Raw genomic sequence first — 12,756 nt, forward strand, 5'->3', positions numbered from 1 at the left:
TCAGCCTCCAGTGAAATAAATTTGTCGTGGATTTAGCAAAATATAATATTGATTGCAAGGGAAAATGAGACAGATTATTTTGGTTAAGAGACATCATGAAAACAATTATACTAGTGTCTGATTATTCAAAAAAGGAATATTTCACATAGTCCTCTCTATTCTATGATAGTATATGTTAGTTATCATACCAGAACACATTTCTACTAATCTATCAACATTACAAATAATTATCAAATTATTACAAATAATTATCAAATCCCCAAATAATGATTCATTTATTAGCAGTGAACTTTATATTATTTATTTATTTATTTACTTATTTTGCACTTAGGATCAACCTGTTAAAAATATTATTATTTCTAGAAAGAGTATTGCCAATTATAAGGAGTTGGACTTTTTGAAATAAAGAATTATTGTCTTGGAAAATGAAAGAAAATGACCTAGGAAATGAAGATGTAGGAAATAAATGTTGTGAAATTAAGAAGGGATTTAATAGCATTTTGGGAGAGCTGGTCTTGGTGAGATAAAGTAGGTGGATAAAGTTGAAGTTCAAGTTCAGCTTCTTTATCTTAATTTTTCCAGACTGTCCCTAAATACTGGCAGAACTTGAGGCAAACTAGATTATAGTTATGTAAAAATAATTCCTGGATAATGTATAACCACTTGCTTATACATTTATATGTATGTTATACCTTACATCAATGTTTGTACATTTATGTATACTTGCTTATACATTACATTTATGTTATATATTATATTAGTTGTAAATTTATATAATGTGTAACTACTTGCTTATACAGAACCACATGGACTTCTGGAATTTTTATGGTACTGACACAATAGAAGAATGCCTAAAGGTTAATGGGTGAAAACAGAATTGTGACACCTGTAACATGGGTGCAGTAGAAGAATTTTTTCCAGTTCAGATGCAACCCATACATTTTTCTTCCTACAACAGCTTTGGGAACATTCAGAATAAAGAAAGAAAGCATTAGCAACCTACACATAGTTCACAGTAATGAGTATATATTGGCATGCATTTTGCTAGGCTTTCTTAACAAAGCAAATCTCCTAAGAAATATGATTAATAGGAACCCTGTTACATAACATCTGAACCTGTACATTTGCAAGCCCCAAAACAGAATTCTCTGAAGTTAACCATGAGATCCTTGATACAAGGAACCAGCTATTTAAGACCAAACCAGAATAAAACAGGAATATCATGGGAACCCAAAAAGCACGTCAGTAGAATGTGAATGATGAAAGAGTCCGGAACAGGAAAGAAAAAATGGACCAGCTTATATGACAAATTTGAAATTCATCCCCAAATACCATGATATGGCATTTTTATTTATTTTACTTCTACCTCCTCATCGGTCTACCATTTAGCTATACTTAAGTTAACTGAATGGTAAGCAATTGTTCCTGTTTACCATGGTTAAATGTATTCAGGCATTCTTAATCCTTAGATTAACTTCACAAAAATTAGAAATAACCTCTCAAGTATTAATGTAGATAGCTATCTGAATCAATTTAACCTATTAAAAGTTGCAAATGTAATCAAATTTCAGAGGCTTAGAATGAGTTCACCAGGTACGCATCTTTCCTTGCAGAATTGCTTAGCAAGCATATTTCTGCGTGCTATATACTCTCCAAGCATGCATCCTCCTTAACTTTGTATTTTTAGTTACTAGTACAATGACTGACACATAGTAGGCTTTAAGTAAATATTTGTTGGGTGAATAAATAAAAAATGGGTGGGCATAGCTCCTTTTAGCTAAATCTAATAGGTAAAGTAATTAAGTTTTTAGTAATGTTTATGATAAATGTCATATGATAAAACTATTTGTATAACAATGACATCCATTAAATAATACTGTTTTTTTTTACTTGTGACTCATACATAAAACTGATAGGTTATTTTAAAAATAGTAATGGAATCCTATGAATTAAAAATAATGAGTTTTCAGATAGAAGATGGATCTAAATGGGGGTCAACTAGAACCATAATATATTATTCCCTTACTTTCAGTTTAAATTGGAATCTAGAAAATAAATGCTATGAAGTGTTTGGGTTTTCAGTTTGTGCAAAAGAGCATTATTCTCCCAAGGCACATTTGGTATACCTTATTTATAAACTTCTGGTTTTATATCTCTGGACCAAAAGTGAGCCAGAAAAGCTTTCCAACCAAATTCAGATTGATTGGGGTTTATCTCTCAAAATTAGAATCTGTATGGGGCTCTCAGTATCAGACTTTAGTTAGGTTTCTCATATACTCCTCCAAAACTAGAAAACTAGGTATTTCCTTTTTTTATTATATTTTCTTTTTTGTTTAATATATTTTTTATTAGTGCATTGTATTTATACATCAGAATGGTGTAAAAAGCTTGTGTAGACATTAATGCACACATCACCCAGCCAGCCCCCAGCCAGTCCCCACCTCACGCCCTCCCCATCCCTCCCTCCCATGCATGGTTTAGTGGTTGACTTCAATATGAATAAGTACATCATGCGCTTTAAAGCATTTCCTTCTCCCCCCTTCCATCCCCACAGTTAAATTGCCTTATTTTCTCCTCTATAGGATCTCCTTTTTCACCTGGAGTTCCTCCTATGACCCCTTTCACTCTAGCTTTCACATATTAGGGAAAGCACCCAATTTCTTACTTTTTGTGACTGACTAATCTCGCTTAGCATAATGTCCTCAAGATCCATCCATTTCCCTGTAAATACCACAACTGTATTTTTGTATAGGCTGAATAAAGTTCCATTGTGTACATATCCCACAGTTCTGTAATCCATTCATCTGTTGATGGACATCTTGGCTGGTTCCATAGTTTGGCTACGATGAATTGTGCAGCTATGAACATAGATGCATATGCATTAGTTTGGTAGTTTGGTTTCCTTAATTTTGGGTAGATACCCAGAAGTGGTATTGCTGGATTGAATGGTAGATTTGTTCCCATTCTTCTGAGGATTCTCCATACTGTTTTTCAAAGTGCACTAATTTGCAATCCCACCAACAATGTCTTAGAGTTCCCACTTCTCCACATCCTTGCCAGCATCTGTTGTTGTTTGTGTTTTGAATGATGGCCATTCTAGTTGGAGTTAGGTGAAATCTCGGAGTAGTTTTGACTTGCATCTCTCTCATTGCTAATGATATGAACATTTTTTCATGCATTTATTGGCCATTTGAATTTCTTCTTTGGTGAAGTGTCTATTTAATTAGCTTGCCCATTTTTTTATTGGATGATTTGTTTTTTTAGTGCTGAGTTTCTTGAGGTCTCTGTATATTCTAGATATTAGTCCTCTATCAGAGGGGTAGGTGGCAAAAATCTTCTCCCATTCTGTTGGCTTTCAATTGAGGTTCTTGACAGTTTCCTTTACTGAACAGAAGCTCTTCAGTTTCATGCAATCCCATGTATTGTTGTGCCTTTTGTTTATTGTGCTTTTGGGGTCTTGTTGAGAAACATTTTATCTGTGCCTATGTTTTGCAGTGTTGGACCTATGCCCTCTTCAAGGAGAATCAAGGTCTCTGGTCTAATTTCCAAGTCTTTGATCCATCTTGAATTGACTCTTGTGAAGGGTGAGAAAGTGAGATTAATTTCCAATTGTCTGCATATGGTTAACCAGTTTTACCAACACTTTTCAGGCTATCTCTTTTCCATTGTATGTTTTTGGCCCCTTTGTCAAAAATCAATTGGCTGAAAGTGTTTAGACTTGTTTCTGGGTCTTCTATTCTGCTCCATTGGTCTATGTATCTGTTTTTTTGTCAGAGCGATGCTGTTTTTATTACAGTGGCTTTGTAGTATGTTTAAAGTCAAGTATTGTGATTCCTCCTGCATTGTTTTTGTTGCTGAGCACGATTTTGGCTATTCTGGGATTTTTGTTATTCCAAATAATTAAGGACTGATTTTTCTCTGTCTGTGAGGAATGATCTTGATATTCAACGCAATGGGCATTGCGTTGAATCTGTGGATCACTTTTGGAAGGATGGCCATTTTAATGATAATTATTCTGCCTATCCAGGAACATGGCAGACTGTTCCATCTTCTAAGATCTTCTTCAATTTCTTTTTTCAATGTTTTATAATTTTCTTTGTAGAGATATTTTACCTCCTTGGTTAAGTTTATTCCTAGATATTTTATTTTTTTGTGATTGATCCTAAGTGGAAGTGTTTTCTGAATTTCTTTTTCAGTGGATTTATGGTTGGTGTACAAAAAAGCTTCTGATTGTTTAAGATTGAGATTTTTTAAGATTGAGATTTTTTAAGATTGAGATATTTTAAGATTTTTTAAGATTTTGTATCCAGACACTTTGTTGAATTTGTTAATCAGTTCTATAAAACTTTGAGTTGAGTTTATTGGGTTTTCTAAATATAGTATCATGTCATCTGCAAATAGTAAAAGTTTGAGTTCTTCTTTCCCTATTTGTACTCCTTTGATTTCCTTTTCTTGCCTTATTGCTCTGGCTAGAGTCTCAAGTACTATATTAAAGAAAAGTGGTGATAATGGACATCCTTGTCTTGTTCCTGCTTTTAGGGGGGATTTTTAAGTTTTTCCCCATTTAATATGATGTTGGTTGTGGGCTTATTGTAGATTGTCTTTATGATGTTGAGATATGCTTCTTCTATTCCAATTCTCTGCAGTGCTTTTACCATAAATGGATGATGGATTTTATCAAATGCTTTTTCAGCATCTATTGAAATGATCATGTGATTTTTGTCTTGGGTTCTGTTTATATGATGAATTACATGGATTGATTTTCATATGTTGAACCAATCTTGCATGCCTGGGATGAACCCTACTTGGTCATGATGAATGATTTTCTTTATGTGTTTTTGAATGTGTGTTGATAGTATTTTGTTTAGCAGTTTTGCATTCAAATTCATCAAAGGTATAGGCCTGTATTTTTCCTTTCTTGAGCTGTCTTTATTTGGTTTTGGTATTAATGTGATGTTTACTTCATAGAATGTATTTGGGAGAGTTCTGTTTTTTTTTTTTCTATTTCACAAAATAGATTGAGGAGTATTGATATTAGCTCTTCTATAAAGGTTTTATAGAATTCACTTGGGAAACCATCTGGTCCTGGGCTTTTCTTTGATGGTAAGCTCTTTATTGCTATTTCAATTTCTTTGATTGTTATTGGTTGATTTAAGTGTTATATATCTTCTTGACTCAGTTTAGGAAGGTTGTGTTTATCTAGAAAGTTGTCAATTTCCTCCAGATTTTCCATTTTTTTGGAGTATAGTTTTTCAAAGTAGTGTCTGATAATCCTCTAGATTTCTACACTGTCAGTAGTAATATCTCCTTTTTCATCTCTTATCTTCATAATTTGGGTTGATTCTCTCTTTTCTTTTAGTTAGTTTGGCTAGGGTTTGTCTATCTTGTTAATTTTTTTTTTTCGAGAAAACAGTTTTTCGTTTTGTTGATTTTCTGTATTTTTTTATTCTCCACTTTGATAATTTTTGCTCTGATTTTAGTAATTCCCTGTCTTCCTCTGGCTTTGAAGTTAGATCGTTATTGTTTTTCAAGGGATTTGAGGTGTGTCATTCGGTTATTTATTTGATGATTTTCTGTTTTTCTTATGTGAGCACTCAGTGCTATAAATTTTCCTGTTAATACTGCCTTCAAAGTGTCCCAGAGGTTTTGATATGTTGTATCTTTATTTTTGTTTGTTTCTAGAAATTTCTTGATTTCACCTCTTATGTCTTCTATGACCCATTCTTCATTCAGAAGTGTGGTGTTCAGCCTCCACATGTTCATGTGGTTTCTTTGCGTCTTTTTATAGTTTATTTCTAATTTTATTCCATTATGGTCTGAAAAGACACAGGGAAGTATGTCACATTTTTTAATTTGCTAGTGCTCACTTTGTGGCCCAGGATGTTATGGATTTTGGAGAAGGTTCCTTGAGCAGCTGAGAAAAATTTGTACTCTGCTGTAGTTGGGTGAAATATTCTATATGTGTCCAACAGGTACATTTGATTAATGGTGTTCTTTAGTTCTGAGGCATCTTTACTGACCTTTTGTCTAGCAGATCAGTCTAATGGTGTGAGAGGGGTGTTGAAGATTCCCAGTATTATTGTATTGGGATTTATGTGTGGTTTAATGTCACAGAGAGTTTGTTTTATGAAAGTAGCTGCACCTGTTTGGAGCATAAATGTTGATTATTGTTATTTCCTCTTGTTGGATTGTTCCTTTTACCAGTAAAAAATGACCTTCTTTGTCTCTTCTAATAAATTTAGGTTTGAAGTCTAACTTGTCTGATATGATAATTGCTACTCCTGCTTGTCTTTGAGTTCCATTAGCATGGATTGCCTTGCTCCAGCCCTTTGCCTTAATTTTGTTTCTATCTTTCCTTGTAAGGTGTGTTTCTTGCAAGCAGCCAATAGATGGGTTTTGTTTTTTAATCCATTTTGCCAATTTATGTCTTTTTATTGGTGAGTTGAGGCCATTTACATTCAGTGTGATTATTGAGAGATGATTTATAATTCCTAAAATGTTAAGATTTTATTTAAGTTTGAAATACTGTTTTTTCTTTTTTTCTTAGTTGTCTGCTGGATGGAAGTTCTTGTTTCTCTGGTTCTGGCATGTATTACTTATTTCTTCTTTGTAGTTAATCTCTTTGAGTATTTTTTCTAGTGCTGATTTTGAAGACATAAATTCCTTCATCTTCTGTTTGTCATGGAAGCTTCTTATTTCCCCATCTAATTTGAAAGATAGTTTTGCTCAGTAGGAAATTTTTGGCTGGAAGTTGTTTTCTTTCAGAGTTTGGAATGTGTTACTCCAGGCCCTTTTGGTTTTCATGACTTGGTTTGGGAAGTCTGGAGTGATTCTAATTGGTTTGCCTCTGAATGTCACTTGGCCTTTTATTTTTGTTGCCTTTAAGATTCTCTCCTTGGCTTCTACATTTGTCATTTTAACTATTATGTGACATGGGGAACCTTTTCTTGGATCTTGTCTAAAGGGAGTTCTATACATTTCCTGAACCTGTGTATTGGTATTTACTTTTATGATAAAGACAATTCTCAAGTCATAATTGCTACTTTACATGGGAAAGATGGTAGAAAAATTATTTTAATTCTTGGCATATATGCTTGGTTATGCATATTTTTATAGTATTTGGAACCAGACTGAATGTCAGCACAACTAATAGTTGTCACCATTTTTATTAACACATAAAAGTAAAATTATAATACTGGGACCAAAGAAAAGTAGTAAATGGTGACAATAAATAAAATAACCTTTATTATTGGCAAGTTGAATTATACACAGAAATATTTTCCCAAATTAGCATCACAAAAGTTGTTTACACATTTGGTCAACTTGAAGGACCAAACCTGGTCAACCTGAAATAGTAAAATGCTGAATATCTCAATACTCTTTTAATTTTCTTAAAATGTAAACTTTCACTCGTTAATAAAAGTCCCAGTGTCTAACAGACCATATTTGTCTCATGTGATACTTTTGTGCAGTGACTTCAAGGCATAATGCAGTTTTCAACTATAACCAGAGTATGCTAGCTTTTTGGAAATCTAACTGGATTCACGCCAAGAAGCAGAGATCAGAAATGGTCTGTTGGATATAGGTGGAATTTGTGTCTCCTGCCATGTATTACATGAAATCAAGGTTCATTCAAAGAGTTAATGAGGTGAACTACAGGATCCACAAAAAACAACCCTTGAAGGTTTTGGGAATCAGGAATCACTTGTAGGCCAGGTGTGGTGATGCACACCTGTAATCCCAGTACTTGGGAAGTTAAGACAGTAGGATTTAAGGTTCAAAACCAGCCCCCGTGACCCAGCAGGACTCTGTTTCAAAGCAATAAAAAAGCAAAAGGGCTGGGGGTGTAGTTCAGAGGCAGAATACCTCTGGATTTAATTTTGTGTGTGTGTGTGGTGCTAAGGATTGAATCCAGGGGTATTCTACCTCTGTGCTATAATTCCAGCCCTATTTTTTTATTATTTATTTTTGAAATAGGGTCTCACTAAGTTGTGGAGGGCCTCACTAAGTAGCCTAGGCTAGCTGTAAACTTGTGATCCTCCTGTCTGAGACTTCCAAGTACTGGGATTGCAAACATGCCCTACCACACCTGGCTATCTAGGTTTAATTATTCCCCCGTACCACACATGCATATAAACACATATATCAAAAAATACTCCTAATGTCCACACCTGGCAGTTAGAACCCACCCCTCATGAAGTATTGCTTTACTGAACATACCTATTTCACCAAATTGTTTCCTTATTTATAGACACAAAGACTAGTTTATACTACATAGAATTGTTGTAAAGGTTGACTAATTACTGCAGAAGAACTTAGATCAAGGCTGTGTTACTTTAACACACCATTTTTCTCATTTTCCAAGGGCTTCTCTTCTCCTTCCCATCCCCAGGGCCTTTCCATTTCACTTCAGAGTGAGAGTTAAAGTTGACTCTTGTGTCAGGATGCCCAGCACAGAGGTCACCAGTGCTTGACCCAGGAAGTGCCAATCTGGTTTCCTCTTTGCCTCCTTCCTCACAGTTGCACTTTGGGCCAGCTGCTCAGGGTACTGGCACCTGCTGCTTCCTCCACCAGAGATGTTCTTGATCAGACTCCCACTTAGCTCATTCCCTGCCTCCTTCTGATGATTATTCAAAAGCCACTTTATATATATATATATATATATGGCTTTCTACCTCTGGGCTATACTCCCAGACCTAGTTTATATTTTTTATTTGGAAACAGGGTCTCACTATGTTGCTGAGAGCCTCACTAAGTAGCTGAGGCTGGCTTCGAACCCGTGCGATCCTCCTGTCTCAGCCTCCCAAGCGCAGGGATTACAAGTGTGCGCCACCATGCCTGGCTCATCTTTATATTTCAAATCATACTCTTCTGTATCCTGTTCCCTTTCTTAGCTTATTATAGTATATATCAAATTTAATATGCAATCTATTTACTGGTTTAAAAAAACTGCATGCTTTCAAATAAGAATGGAAGTTCCATAAAAGCAGGAATTGTTATATACACACACAGTACACACATATATATGCACTTTTAAATATATTGCACGCACATATACATATTTATATATTTTTTTACTTCTATGTCTACAGTGTGTAGAAAACTACTCGGAGTGAAATGTCACTCAACTAGCTGGGCATGGTGGCACACACTTGTAATCTCAGCATTTGGGAGGCTGAGACAAGGATTATGGTTTGCTGACAGCCTCAGAAACTACTTAGTGAGACCCTTTGCAACTCAGTGAGACCTTGTTTCAAAGTAAAGAATAAAAAATGGGGCTGGGGGAGTAGCTCGGAGGTCGAATGCCCCTGGATTCCATCCCCAGTACCACAAAAAAGAAAGAAACAAAGAAACAAAGAAAGAAATAGGCATAGGCACTCAAGAAATACCCTAACAGTGATAACATGAGCTAAATGCTTCCTTTCATCTGACCATTCCTTTTTTTAATTTCTTATTGGTGCATTGTAGTCACGTATCTTAATGGAGTACAAGATGCTACATAGAGTCATACATGCACACGTTTAGCCCTTACACAATTCCCACCCCATTCCCTCCTCCTTCCCTCCTTCTCATGTGTGGCTTAGTGATTGACTTTGATATGTTTGTGAATGTACCTCATGTACATTAGGAAATTTCCCTCCTCTCCTCCCCTCCCCTTCAGTTAGGTCACCTTTTTTGCTCATCTATGGTTTCTCCTACCTTGTCTAGAGTTCCTCCTATGACCTTTTTCTCCCTTGCTTCTGCATATTAGAGAGAGCATTTCTGTTTGCTGAGCAGGGGAAATTGTGGGAAAACTATTTTTTTTGTGTGTGTGTGTGGTACTGGGGATGGAACCCAGGGGCATTTTACCTCTGAGCTACACCCTCAGCCCTATTTTTTATTCTTTATTTTTACATAGGGTCTCACTAAGTTGCAAAGGGCCTCAGTAAGAAGCTGAGGCTGTCCGTGAACCGTGATCCTCCTGTCTCAGCCTCCCAAATGCTGGGATTACAAGCATGTGCCACCACACCCAGCTAAAACTTTTTTATTTTTAACCACTTAATTGTGTTGTTAATTTTCTACTGAGTTATAGGCATTCCTTATATATTTTGCATATTAGCCCTTATCAGATAAATGGCATATAAATATTCTATTCTGTTGGTTACCTTTTCATGTTGCTGGCATTTCCTTTGCTGTGCAGAAGCTTTTTATAGTTTGATATCTATTTTTGCTTTTGTTGCTTGTGGTTTTGGTGTCAGATACAAAAAGTCATTGCCCAGTCCTCTGTTTTAAAGATTTTCCCATATTTTTATTTAGAAATTTTAACATTTCAGGTCTCATGTTTAAGTTTTCATTCATTTTGAGTTTTTTCTGTGTGTATGGTGTAAGATAATGTTCAAATTTCATTCTTTTGCTTTTGAATATCCAGTTTTCCTAGCACTAGTTTTTGAAAAACCCATCTTTTCCCCATTGTGTGTATTTGACACTTTGTCAAAGATCATTGGACTGTGTGTGCATGGACTTATTTCTGGGCTCTCTATTCTGATCCCTTGGCTTATATATTTGTCTTTATTCCAGTATCCTACTGCTTTGATTACTGTAACCTTATCTTATATTTGGGGATTCAGAAGTGTGTGCCTCCAAACTTGTTCTCCTTTCTCAAGATTTCTTTAGCTATTTTTATTCTTTTGTAGTTATACAGATTTTATGATAGTTTTTCTTAAGTCTGTGAAAGATGCCATTGGAATTTTAATAGGGATTGTATTGAACCTCTAGATTGCTTTTGGTAGAATGAACATTTTAACAATATTAAGTCTGCCAATCCATGAAAACCGGATGGAAAGCTCAGTGATATGGGAACACAGGCAAAGCAGACTTTCAGAATATGTGTGCGCACTGTGGTCTGTGGAGTGCATTGCTGACTGCTCGAAATGCTACCATTGTACTTGGCTTTTGTGAATTCTGCTCTGAGAAGGTATGGCCCTGTGGTCTGTGAGCATCCTCTGCCCTGTCCTCAATTCCTTGCTCAGAGCTGGGACCCACCCTTGATTGGGGATGAAAATCGGGGTGGCTGGGTTAAAAAGACTAGAATAACAACTAATGAAAAGAGAGGATCTGACAGAATACCCAGGTTGTTAATAGTGGATTTATCTGGGAGTATTATTTTCAATTTTGTCATTTTTGTTTGTCTGAGTTTTTTGTAATAAAAAATAGTAGGAAAAGATTTGAAAAATCTGTTTTCATATAAATAAGAAAGAAAAGTTAGATTCAGATATAACATAGACTAGTATATTTCCAAAATGTCCAGGATAGAAAGTGCCCCACCCTAGGCATGAAACCTGCTGACCAGGGGGACAGCTGTGTCTCTCTCTGGAGAGGGGAAGAACCTCATCCATCCAACATCAGTTGCTTTAAGATGCCTGACAAGTTGCTCTTGCTATGATGCTGTTGGACCAGCCTACATTCTGATAATTCAGTATCCCAGGAAAATTGTCTACAGGAAAGAGATACTCACTGAACCCAAACAGCCATTTCTTGATAGCTACATTTTCTTCATTAGAAATTAATATGTTAGCCTTTTGGATTTGGCTTTTAAGATGACAAGTTTTTTTTTGGATTCCAGCTGAGAGCAATCTACCCTCAAAGCCATCTCATTCAAAAATCCTATTTCAGTCTGGCTAACATGTTTGCCCTAATGTGTGCTGGGCTGGCTGCAGGCTCTGCTGCTCATCTGGAAATGAGAAATGGATCTGAATTTTAGTTGGCAACTGTAACCAATTAGTGGGGTTATTACAAAAGATCAAATATTTTATTGAAATGATGTCAGAGAATAGAAAGCTTTAATTAGGCAGTGCTACAGACCCCTTTCCACTTAAATTGTGTTTATTCAAAGATTATATGGAACATTTTTAATTTCATTCTTTAGTTTAACAGTAGAAAGAAATAGAAATTTGCAGTGCCCATTATGACTGCTTATCAGATCATTCAAGATAAATTCATAACTGATCAAAAAGCCTAGGTAGCCTGCATTTTGTATCTTGGTAATGGGGCTGCAGGAGAGAGGAGAGAATGAACAGTATGCCCAGTCTTACCAGGTAGCTGGTGGGATGGATGGTCCCAAGTATCTCTATCTATTCCTTAAAATTATTCTCTAACCCTTTTTCTTGTAGTACATATACATATGTATACATACATGTGTGTATTATAAAATATAAAATTAAAAATAAAAATGTATAAATATATGTGTATAAATAATATGTGATTGTATAATTATAGGTAGTAGATAGACATAATTGGTTTATTGTCATTTTTTTTTTTTTGGTACTAGGGATGGAACCCAGGGGCATTCTACCTCCAAGCTACTCCCCCAGCCCTATTTTTTATTCTTTATTTTGAAACAGGCTCTCAGTGAGTTACAAAGGGTCTCACTAAGTAGCTGAGGCTGTCTGTGAACCACGATCCTCATGTCCCAGCCTCCTGAATGCTGGGATTACAAGTGTGCGCCACCATGCCTGGCTTATGGTCATTTTTTCTCATAGTCTTATACTCAGTGGCCACTTAAGCAAACTTGACATTCAATGTACCACAAAAGAAAGAAAATACTACCTAGGAAAAAAAGGTCAGTTTCATTCTTAGGCTTTTCCCTTAGCCTTCAAAAGTCTTAAGAGACAAGTTTTATGGAGATACAGAAGGGGTTTCTGGATTTCAAGGCCCCCTTCTTTAACAGATCAATGCCATGTTGGTTTGGCCTTAGAGTCTTAGGTTAGGGGTAGGCCT

The sequence above is a fragment of the Muscardinus avellanarius genome, assembly GCF_963383645.1.
Source record: "Muscardinus avellanarius genome assembly, chromosome: 12".
In the NCBI taxonomy this organism is placed as follows: Eukaryota; Metazoa; Chordata; class Mammalia; order Rodentia; family Gliridae; genus Muscardinus; species Muscardinus avellanarius.